This window comes from Panthera pardus, unplaced genomic scaffold (genome assembly GCF_024362965.1).
Source record: "Panthera pardus isolate Hobbes unplaced genomic scaffold, ASM2436296v1 HiC_scaffold_20, whole genome shotgun sequence".
Lineage (NCBI taxonomy): Eukaryota > Metazoa > Chordata > Mammalia > Carnivora > Felidae > Panthera > Panthera pardus.
Genome location: NW_026526766.1, coordinates 85,002,505 through 85,014,570, shown reverse-complemented (window position 1 = coordinate 85,014,570; position 12,066 = coordinate 85,002,505).

The following is a 12,066-nucleotide window of genomic DNA, read 5'->3' as shown; positions in this document are numbered from 1 at the left end:
TGTGAGGCCGGTTGGGACAGAGGTTGCAACATGTCTTGGTTCAACCTGTGTCCCCGATATTGAGGGCAACTGAACGAGTGTGTCTACACCCATTCGTCCCTCTGATGTATCAAGGACAGTGAATCCTGGGTCCCCCCTTCCAGCTCATCCTTCCCTTCTCTGGGCAGATCTCCCATGGGCCTGCGGGGCTGGGCTTTGACCCCACCTCCCTTCCCTGCAGAGAGGACAAGGATTCAGTGAGGCTCTGACCCCACAGGGAGGGTCTTGACTCCTGCATAGCACCTGCCGGCCACAGCCCCGCTTGGGACCTCACGTGGAGGGTGTGGAGCAGCGTCCCCCCCACCCCCGAAGCTGCACCGGCCCCTGCTGCTTCCCGGCATCCCCGATCTCTGTTCAATGCGTGATTTTTTACGATCGATCTTATATCCGGCACAATCAGATTTGTGGCTCCTGCATCTTATGAAATTACACAGATGTTGCTTCTCTCCAGGACAGTAAAAGGCAATAACATTCTTGCAGATTTCGACAGCAGGCAATTCAATAAAGGGCCATGTATATTTTATAAGTACAATAAAGACAAGGCTCTCTGCCCGCACTGCGGCCCGCCAGGACCCAGAGCTGCACTGGGCGGCCTCCCGCACCCCCCTTCCTGTCTGTTTGTCGATCAGGTCTCTCCCACTGCCACATGGGGGACCGGGGAGATTTATCCCCTTTCTGATCCATTATTTAAGTTTGGCTCCAGGGACCCTGCAATGGGGGCTGTTTAAAATTTAAAGGTGTTTGTGGAACTTAATACTTTCCTCCTCCTGATTTGCACTATAAAATTTTATCTATATTTTTGTCGCCCCATAAAACGTTTCTATCTTATCGGGATGGCTTGTCCTTTTACGGGCAAAGCCATAAATACCTGATGAGGTGAGGGTTGGTGGAAGGTCTCATAGAGGAGTCCTAGGGGGAGACAGGAGAAGACAGCCTTCCCCTGATCTGCCACAGACACCCTGGGTGGCCGGAGGCCGGGGAGGGGGCTGGGCACCATACTGTTCGGAGGCTCGATTTCTTCACCTGTAGTAGGGAGAACCATGGCACTCACCAGATAGGGCTGTTGCAAGGATTTGGGGACACGTGGCACCAGGAGTGTTTGCTGGGTGCCGGCCACAGCGTGTGCAAAGGCCCAGAGCTGTGAAGAGTGGAGGGAAGGGGCTCTGTCTCCAGGGCAGGATTGCAAGGTGCCAGGCCAGGCTGGGAGCAAATACCTGTGGCCAGCTCAGCATTCACTCACCTCTCTGTGCCTCGGTGTCCTCATTTATACCATCGAGGTCCCTGCCTCACGGCAGCGCTGTGTGGATTAATGACTTCATTCCTGCAAAATGACTACCTTGGTGCCCTGCACACGGTAACCACTTGGCGAGAGTCAAGTGTGGCTTTTGGTATTTTTACAGGCAGGGCAGGCAGTGGGGCAAGGCAGGCGACGTGCCCAGGTCACAAATTGCAAGGAGGCCTCGCTCTCAGAGGTGTGCAGGTGCAGGGTTAGCACCCGAGAGCGAGGCCTCCTTGCATCTCGTGCCCTACGTGCCTCCCTTGCCTGCCTTAGCCCTGGCCCTGCTACCGAGGCCTCTTCCGTGGAGGCAGGTATGCAGACATGGCTGAACGAAAGCAGAACCTGGGATGAGGGTGGCGGGGGAGCAGTGTTCACCGTCAGTGGGAGCTCTAGGCCTTGCTGGAACGAGATGAACGGCTTTTGGTGTTCCCCAGGCCAAGCCAGGCTGGAGCTTTCAGCTCATACTCACCGATGCCTGCTCTGTGCCAGGTACTTGCTGGGCAAGTCAAGCCTGAACTTCACCCTCAAGGAGCACCCGGACAAGTTGTAGGGACGGACACAGACAGGCGTGGGCAGGGATCAGGGGCTGCGGTGGGCACACGGGAGCGAAGGGGCTTCTTTGGGTGAGGATGTGAGATGAGTCAGGAGAGGCTTCTCAAAGGAGGTCTCCTGAGCTGGACCAAGAAGGACGAGGAGGAGTTCGCCAAAGCGAGAAGGGCACTCCTCCCGGGGAGGGCAACGCGAGCCCAGGCTCGGAGTGTGAAATGCGTGATTGATAGGTACCAAGATGGGAGGTCAGTGTCTGGGTGGGGAACCTTGTTCCTTGAAACTTCTGGTTACAACAGAGACCTCAGCTGACATCAGCAGGAGTTCTGGAGCCGGGATGGCCCCCAGAGCCACTCCAGGCGGAGGCAAGGAGGCCAGACCTTGTACTTCTGTGCTAAGCAGTCACTGGACCGCCATCCCAAGGCGAGGAGGAAGGTCCATCAGCCAACGGTGATTTCGGGGCATGAGTTTAGTGTGAGCCGTCAGCAGGCAACACTCCTAGCAGCTGAGGGAGTGGACGCCCTGGTCCTGGGGGGATCTCAGGAGCTCATCACAGCCTCCAGGACACCAGCCTCACCCTGTCAGGGGAAAGGGCTGGGTGCCCGTCCCAACAGAAATACAGACAGACCTGCCACATCATATTCACTGGGATGTCTGCTATCCATAAAACCAGAAAAATAGCATGCATGGCTGAGGGTGTGGAGAAGCAGTGGTAAAATACACACAGCATAAGCTTTATCATCTCAACAATTTCTAAAGCACACAGTTCAGTGACGTTAAGTACATTCATAGTGCAAACGGGTTGTAGTTGGTGGGAATGCAAAGCGCTGCGGCTCCTCAAAGAATTAGAATAGAATTACCACGTGATCCAGCCATCCCGCTTCCGGGTATACGTCCAAGTGGATCGAAAGCAGAGACTCCGAGAGATAATTGTACGTCATGTTCATAGTAGCATTACTCACAGTAACCAGAAGGTGGGAGCTATCCACGTGTCTACTGATGGATGAGTGGATACGTATATATAAAAGGATATCATTCAACCTTAGAAAGGCAAGGAAGGGGCGCCCGGGGGGCTCAGTCGGTTAAGTGTCCGACTTCAGCTCAGGTCATGATCTCGTGGTTTGTGAGTTTGAGCCCCGTGTCGGGCTCTCTGCCATCAGCCCAGAGCCCCCTTCAGATCCTCTGTCTCCCCCGCTCTCTCTCTGCCCCCTCCCTGCTCACGTGTGCACTCTCTCTCTCTTTCAAAAACAAATAAACATTAAAAAAATAAAATTAATAAATTTTTAAAAATTCCACAGGCATCTTGGTGGCTCAATTAAGCATCTGACTTTTCATTTCGACTCTGGTCATGATTTCACAGTTCATGGGTTCAAGCCCTGCTTTGGACTCTGCTTATGATTCTCTCTCTCTCTCTCTCTCTCTCTCTCTCTCTCTGCCCCTCCCCTGCTTATGCACACACTCTCTTTCAAAATAAATAAACTTTAAAAATGAAAAAAAAAAATTCCAGAACTAGAGGTTATAGGACAAGGAGTGCTCTGGGCCATCCCTCTTCTGGGCATGCGGTCTTTGTGAGAGCTGCTATTTTGTGCAAGGTCATCCTAACCCCTGGAGCTCAGAGAATGGCCAACAGGTGGGTGCTGTGTCACTTGGGTCCTCAGGGAAGCAGGAGCTGAGAGGGTTAGGAATGCAAATGGTCCTTTGGGGAGTAAGCCCCGGGAAGGGAGCCGGGAGGAGGAAGCAGGCATGGGAAGGGGACCACTGGTTGTGGTTTGGGCCTGACATAGGCTGTGTCCCCAGCCAAAAGCTCTGGGACAAAGGCTGTCAGTTGAAGGAGTCCCATGTTGGATCCTTCTACCACAATCTTGCGGGCCGCCGTCGTTGGCTGGTGCCACCTCAAGAAGAACATGACCTCGGCTCAAAAGCTGAGGCAGACTTGAAAGAATTAACAGCTGGAGGCTGGCAGCTGACTTCCTTCCCCCCAGCTGGGCAGTGAGTTCTTCCTTGAAGGGAATTTCTGAGCAGGGCATCTCCACGTCCTCACAGCTGTCTACCCACTCTGAACCGGTGAGTCCTATCCTAGGACTTAGGATCTCGGATCCTAAGTCAGGCTCTCTGGACAGCCAGAGCTGTGACACGGCCAACTCTGGAGCCCTTGGTGGCCACGTTCTGTCATGTGGACGTAAGGGTTGAGGGCAGGGGAGGCAGGTTTGTGGAGGGAGAGGGGGTGAAGCAGGGGTGCAGAGAGAAGAAACAACGAGACGGAGAGAGAAGCCCACAGCACTCATTTCCTGGTGCCAATTTTAAGGCTTAGCTGCCTTGCCCCCCCCCAGCCTGGTAGTTCACCATGTTCTTTCCCAAGATTCTGCTGTCCCTCCTTTTGTTTAAACCAGTCATTAAAAAGGTTTTATTTTGTTTTTGAGAGAGAGAGAGAGAGACAGAGAGACAGAGTGTAAGCAGGGGAGGGGCAGAGAGAGAGAGGGAGACACAGAAACCCAAGCATACTCCAGGCTCTAAGCCATCCGCACAGAGCCCAATGCGGGGCTCGAACTCACGAACCGCAAGATCATGACCTGAGCCAAAGTCGGACGCTCAACTAACTGAGCCACCCAGGTGCCCCTAATGTTTATTATTTCTGAGAGAGAGAGAAACAGCGTGAGCAGGAGAGGGGCAGAGAGAGAGGGATTCCGAAGCAGGCTCCAGGCTCCAAGCCATCAGCACAGAGCCTGACGCGGGACTCGAACTCACGAACCATGAGATCATGACCTGAGGCAAAGTCGGACACTTAACTGACTGAGCCAACGAGGCGCTCCTAAACCAGGCATTTAAGAAAAATCACTATAACCCAGACCTTTAGCCAATCCAGGGAGGATTTGCCAGGGCTGGAGGAAGGGGAGGAGGAAGAGAGTCAAGAGGAGGAGAATACGGAAAAGTTGTGGCTGATGGCTGTCCTGCCCCTCCGCAGGCATCTCTGGGGATTCATTGCGACCTTTCTCAGACTGGGGATGATCCTTCCCGGATTCTGGGTGCTGACAAGTGAAGACACAGATCGGACTGTCCCAGAGCCTTTCCAGGGCTCCCCGACTTGAGCCATTAGGGTCACATTGTTGCTGCATTCTCACTGGTCAGTGGGCCAGGAGGCCTGTTTCTCTGGCAGAAACTAACTGGGCACTGAAACTCACCATCCCTCATCAACCCCTGGAGATGACAGAATAGGATTTATAAAATTGAAAAAGAAGAGTACTCGAAAGCAATGAAGAGAATGTTCTGAGCCATGGAACCCAAGGACTGTCACCCAGCTGGATTCCATTGGCCAGAGCCCGTCACCAGGCCAGCCCAAGGCCAGCAGTCACAAGGATGGGGAATGAGGCTCTGCTTCTTGATGGAAGGAGCTGCAGGGTCACATGCAAGAGATTTCTGCCCTTGTATTTTTTCTTTTCCATTTACCGTGCCGTGGCAGATTGCAAACACAGTAGATTGCCCACCTTAGATGCCTGCCTCTTCTTATCCCCATGCTACAGATGAGGAAACTGAGAGTCAGAGAGTTTCAGTGATTTCCTCAGGGTCCCACTGCCAGCGAAGAAGTGAGTAAGGATGTGGGACTAGAACGTAGTCTAATTTCAAAACTCTTGTGTCCTCAATGTTAGCAAAAGGCGAGAGGTGGAGAATCACTCTGCCCCTTTGAGGTGGGTCACTCACTGGCAGAGGCTGTGGCCCTCACAGGGAGCGGGAACGCAGAATTCCAGGGGAACTTGACCCTTTCTAGGCCCCTGCGTTTTCTTAGTGGGCACTTAATTTCCAAAGGAAATCTCTTGAGGAAAATCCTAACTTTGTGTTAGATGAACTCAAAGGCAAGGAGCTTTTGCTTCATACAGAGAACATGTGGAGCTTTGAGAGGTCCAGGACAGACGAATGCAAGAGGGCAGGAGGACCAGAGTGTGTGGGACAGAGAAAAGGAAGTAGGGGAGACCGAGGTGTCGGAAGAAGGGTGATTTTGAGAGAGAGAGAAAGGTAGCTTGGTGATAGACAGACAGATAGATAGATAGATACGGATGTAGAGTCACAGAGAAGCATTTAAGTGAAGATGGAAAGCAAAGGATAGAGTGTGAATTGAGAGAGAAAACAGAAAAGCAAAGTGAGAAGAGAAAATCATTAAGAAACAGAGGCACAGAAATATAGAAAACAACAATCGATGGACGGAGAGAAGGAATTTAACATAAAGGCACAGAGCCGAATGCAAGAGAGAGACATCAAGAAAGGAGGAGAGAGAGAGAGATGGGGGAGAAAGAAAGAAAACGTCACAATAAGAACAGAACAGGTGGAGACCAAAAGTAATGAAGACATAGGCAGAGAGAGGGAGGGAGGGAGGAAGGAAGAGAGAGAGAGAGAGAGAGACAGAGAGAGACAGAGAGAGAGAGAGAGAGAGAGACAGGAATGACAGGAGGGGGCAAGGAGACAGACAGGAGGGAAAGAAGGCTGCCCAAGGAGGAGGCGGATGCTGGGAATTGCCCTCCCTCTGCTGTCTGCAGGGAGGCTGACACCAAGGGGCGGCGACTCCCCCTCCACTGGGGACGACCCGCCCCTGCCACTGCAGCCCCGAAGCCCCCTACCCCCACCCCCCGCGGTACCAAGAAATCAAAGACAGGAGGTATTTGGGTGCAAGTATCCCTCATTCTGAACAGAACCATTAATGTATTCTAAAAAGCTTTTTAGCTGTGGCCTGCTCTGCATGTTATTAATTTCTTTATTACAGATCTTGTTATTTTCAGAGGTCCCCGGGGACCCATTAACAACAGGTTTTTATGGGAAAGAAGTCGGTTAAAGTGGTGGGAATAACTGCTCCTCAGCCCTGAGTCAGTAATCGGAGTTGCACCGAGGATAATGTAGGCTGTTTTAATTTCCAAAATAGCAACAGTTCAGACATTTAATTGCAGTTTTATGCCCTTTTTTCATGCTGCCGAGTGTAAAATATGTGACCAGTAATATATAACGGCTAACCACTGCGCCCCAGCCTGCCCCAGCTTCCTGGTCTCTCCTGGAGAGGGACGCAGGGAGGAAGGAAAGAAAGAAGGGAAGTGGGAGGAAAGGAGGGGGAAAGAGCGAAAAAAGTCCCTCGGTGGCTTTGCCGGAGCTCGAACCACTATACGGATTCAGTTCTGCCTCTCCCCTCACATCCTCCCCGACCCTTTCTCCAGCTCAGCGCCCTTGACTCGAAAACTTCATATTCCACCACCCCTCCCCCATTTTTTCTCTGCCGTTTCTACCTTCCCCACAGGTTGTGAGCACCTGGCCCAGGTGACCACAGGGGACCAAGTGCGATAGGGTGATAGGGTTGGCCTCTGTCACAAGTTCCCCTTCCTGCCCTCCCCCAACCCGTGACCTACAAACTCCCAAGGAAACGCACCAATGAAAGCGCACGGATGGCACGCACCAGTGACATTCCTTTGCGCCTTTTCCTGGGCAGGCCACCCTGACCCCCAGTAAAGGCACGGGCCACCGATCCTTGCTGTCCTGACTCCCCACCTGCTTGGTTGGGCCCGCCGCCCTGGGCTTTGTCTCTCTAGGACCCATGGGGTCCTAGTGTCTTACACTTTGTTTTCCTGAGCCTCTCCTGTGTCCCCTCTTGCGGCCACACCCAACTGACCATCCCCTAAAAGAACACAGAACAATCTCTTAATGTGGCAACAGACGGGAAGCCTTTTCTGAGTGAACCGCGCGAGTCTGTCGGGGGCTGATGTACGGAGACCAGGCAGCTGGCTCAGCGATGAGCACCCCGCTGGCCACTGTGAGGTCTGGACAGTTGAAAAGCTGCTTGTCTGGTGGGTGACACCAGCCCGCGTTTCTTCTCTGATCCCTTCCTCCCTTGGGGGCCAGGAAAACCTTGTCACGCGTGAGCTCCGGGAAAGCTGACATGGCACTAGAGGGCAAAGCCCAAAGCAGGTGGGGCACGTGGTGCAAATTTATTGAGCCAACGACAAGGATTTCCCTTTCCCCCTTTAGTTCCTGCCATCCTGGCACCCACAAGTGGGGTGTGAGCTTCCCTCCTTGGATACCGCTTTACTCTCTCTGCGAACAAGGTGCCTCATGTGAGCAACAGGCAATTCATCAAAGTCCTTGATTTTACGAAACCCCAGCTGTGGGGGTTCGTGCCTCGGCTTTGCGTTAACTCTCTTCTCTGAGAACTGCCCCTGGATTTCCAGGGGAGGGCATCCAGCTGTGTTTTACCAGGAGACTCGTGTCCCTTGGGCATAGCTAACTGGACCAGGTGTGGACACGTGACCCAAGGTGAGATTTTTCACAGAGCAAAGGAGTCTCAATCGATGGCTGAAATTATACCTTGCTTAAATTTTTTTAACGTTTATTTTTGAGAGAGAGAAAGAGAGAGAGCGAGCAGGGGAGGGGCAGAGAGAGAGGGAGACACAGAATCAAAGCAGGCTCCAGGCTCTGAGCTGTCAGCACAGAGCCCAACGCGGGGCTCGAACTCTTCAACCGCAAGATCATGACCTGAGCCGAAGTCGGACGCTCAACTGACTGAGCCACTCAGACACCCCTGGAATTATAACTTCGACACTGTAAACCGTAAACTTAGAAACTGTAGAACCATAATATTGCTTGTGCTGGAATGTTCTATTGTTAACTTGGGTAAGCTACGAACTACCTCTCCCAGAATCTCTTTCCAGAGTAGAGTTGTCTGAAAGAGGAATTTGGAAGTGGAAATGCAGTAGCTGCTGTTGTTCTATGATGGTCTTTATGGTCAAATATAGTGATGACAGATGCTGAGGTGTCCGGGCGATCATGTTACTTTTGTCCTATAGTCTATTAACATGGAGTATAATACTGATTGATTTTCATATGTTGAACCAACCTGTATTCCTACAATAAATCCCACTTGGTCACGGCACATAATGTTTCAGTTGATGAATTTTTAAGTTGATGAATTTGGTTTCCTAGTATTTTGTTAAGGATTTTTACACATATGTGCCTAATGGATATTGGTCGATAGTTTTTCTTTTCATGTGATGTTTGTTTGCTTTTGGTATCATGATAATTACTAGCTTCACAGAAAGAGTGAGAAACACTTTCTCCTTTTCTATTTTTTGAAAGAGTTTGTGAAGGATCTGTGTTAATTCTTTAAAAGTTCAGTAGAATACACCGGTGAAGCCATCTGCTTCTAGGCTTTTCTTTGTGGAAAGTTTTTGATTACTAATGGTTACTGGTGACAAGTCTATTAAGTTATTCAACTTGAAAAACAAAAAAGCCAGTGTCAATAGTTCGTCTTCCTAGATGTGTGTCCATTTCATTTAGGAATTATTTAATTTGTTCATAGTATTCCTTTATAATCTTTTTTATTTCTACAAGGTCAATAGGGCTATCTCCTCTTTAACTTCTGATTTTTGTAATGTGAGTCTTCTCTGGGAATGAGACTTTGAAGGACACCCACCCATTCTGCCCCTTCTAACGGCTGCCAGCTTTTTACAGTAGTCACAGTAAAAGGGCTAATGCAGAGCCAGGAAGAGGGGAGATGAGAAGAGCGAACGTTAAAATGCCATAAAGCTTGCTGTTCCTACTGAGGTGCAGCTATTGGCTTGAAAAAAATAATAATAAATGCTTCCCAGATTGCTGCAAACCTTTGGTTAATTTCCCGAGTTCTGAAAAAGTTGTTTCTGACAATTCTTGCCAGTGTTTTCATTACTTTTATGGCAGAGGGAATTTTCAGAGGTCCTTACACTGCCATTTTTGCTGACGTCATTCCTCCTTTTTCTTAGAGGTACCTAAAATAATAGTGTTTCTTACAATTGTTGACATCTTAGATTTGATAAAATATGGTAAGCCTTAGCTGTAAAACACAGCTAATGAACTAATGGGAGAGTTAAGGATAAGGTGACACTAAATGCTACACAATAAAAAAAATAGGGGGTGGGGTTGATATATAAATTAAATGTCTTAGTCCTTACATTGTTGTGGAAAATGATAGAGATACTGATTATTAACCGATAAAAAGGAAAACAGAAAAAAGGCAGGAAGAAAGAACAAAGAAAAGCCAAGTGAAGAGACACATACAGACACAAAATAGATGTTATAAATAATTACAAATAAAATAATAATCACAATAAATGTAAATAAATTAAATTCATCCATTAAAAGATATTTTAATTTTTCAGATTGGTTTAAAAATTCAGCTGTCTACCCTATTTATAAGAGACACACCTAAAAAAGTGAAGTAGGTTGTAGTAAATGTATAGATAGAAATACACAGTAAGTTATGAGTAAATACTAACCAGAAAGGAGCTGGTATAACAATGTTGATACTAAACCAAGTAAGCTTTAAAGAGCAATATTAAGAAAAGTGGGTGATATTTATAATGAAAAGAACAACTTTCTAGGAAAAGATAACACTGAACTTGATACAGCCTAGAATTCATTAAGCAAAAATTGACAAGTCCCCAGTTATAGTAGGAGATTTAAACACATTTGAAATGGAAGAAGGAGAAAAAAAAACCTAGTAAGAATAAAGAAGATATAGAAGGGGCACCTGGGTGGCTCAGTCGGTTGAGCATCTGACTTCAGCTCAGGTCATGTTCTCACTGTTCGTAAGTTCAATCCCCACATCGCTCACTGCTGTTGGCCTGTCAGTGAAGAGCCCACTTCAGATCCCCTGTCCCCCTTTCTCTGCACCTCCCCCATTTGTGTTCTCCCCAAAATAAATAAATATTAAAAAAAGAAGATATAGAAGACTAGAAAATAGCATTGATAAGCTTGATATAAAGAACCCCTGTAGAATACTGAATGTAGCAAATGGAGATATATAGTCTCTTCATGTATATGAGGAATGTTTATAAATATAAACCCATTCTAGTACATAAAATTGTTATTTCACAAAAAAATAACAGAGAAACACTATCACACAGACCTCATAAAATTAGAATTTAATAATAAAGGCTAGCTAAAGTGGAGAAACATCTCTAAATAGGTATGGATTAAAGAAGAGATTATAACACCAACTACAAATATTTATAACTGAACAATTTTTTAAAAACATTTTTAATGTTTCTTTCTGAGAAAGAGAGACAGAGTGTGAGTGGGGAGGGGAGGAGCAGAGAGAGAGAGAGAGAGAGAGAGAGAGAGAGAGAGAATCTGAAGTAAGCTCCAGGCTCTGAGCTGTCAGCACAGAGCCTGACATGGGGCTTGAACCCATGAACCATGAGATCATGACATGAGCTGAAGTTGGAAGCTTAACTGACTGAGCCACCTAGGCGCCCCTAACTGAGCAATTAAAACTCTACACATCAAAACTTGTAGGTTGTGTTAAAGTGGAAATTAGAAAATTATAGCCTTAAGATAACTTGAACCAAATTTTCAACGCAAGAAGATTAAAAGAAACTAGAACAAAGAAGCAACAAAAGTTAGCAACAAAATCAAAAGTTGATTCTTTGAAAGGACTAATAAAACAGATAACCTCTGGTAAGGTTAATGAAGAGAAAAAAGAAACTTTTAAAAAAGGGACATAAGTACAGACACAATAGAGATGAAAAGGATCATAAGGCAATGCTTTGAATAACTCTATGCTAATACATTTAAAAACGTATATGGAATAGATATCTGTTTTATATATCTAAAATTGATCAATATTAGCTTCAGAAAAAAATAGAAAGCACAAATAGATCTATAACCACTTAAGAATTTGACTACAATGAAAACATCAGAACTTAGACATTTTTTCAGATGAATTTTACCAAAATTTCAAGAAACAGGTAATGCCTGTCTTGAACTATTTCATGAACAGAAAGGGAATAAAGCTTCATTTCCATCTCCTTTTCTGTGGCTGAGATGACCTTGAAGTCAGAATTGGAAAAAATAGTATACAGAAAGAAAAACAATAGGCCAGTCTCACTTAAGAACCTAGATGTAAAAATCCTTTAAAAAAGTTAGTAAAATGAAGGGTGCCTGGGTGGCTCAGTCAGTTAAGCCTATGACTCTTGATTTTGGTTCAGGTCATGATCTCACGGTTCGTGAGTTCAAGCCCCACATTGGGCTCTGTGCTGAAAGTGTGGATCTTGTTTGGTTTTCTCTCTCTCTCTCTCTCTCTCTCTCTCTCTTTCTCTTTCTCTCCCTACCCCTCCCCACTTTTCTCTCTCTCTCAAAATAAATAAACTTTTTAAAAAGTTATCAAAACGAATCCTAAGTTTTACACTAAAAACACACCA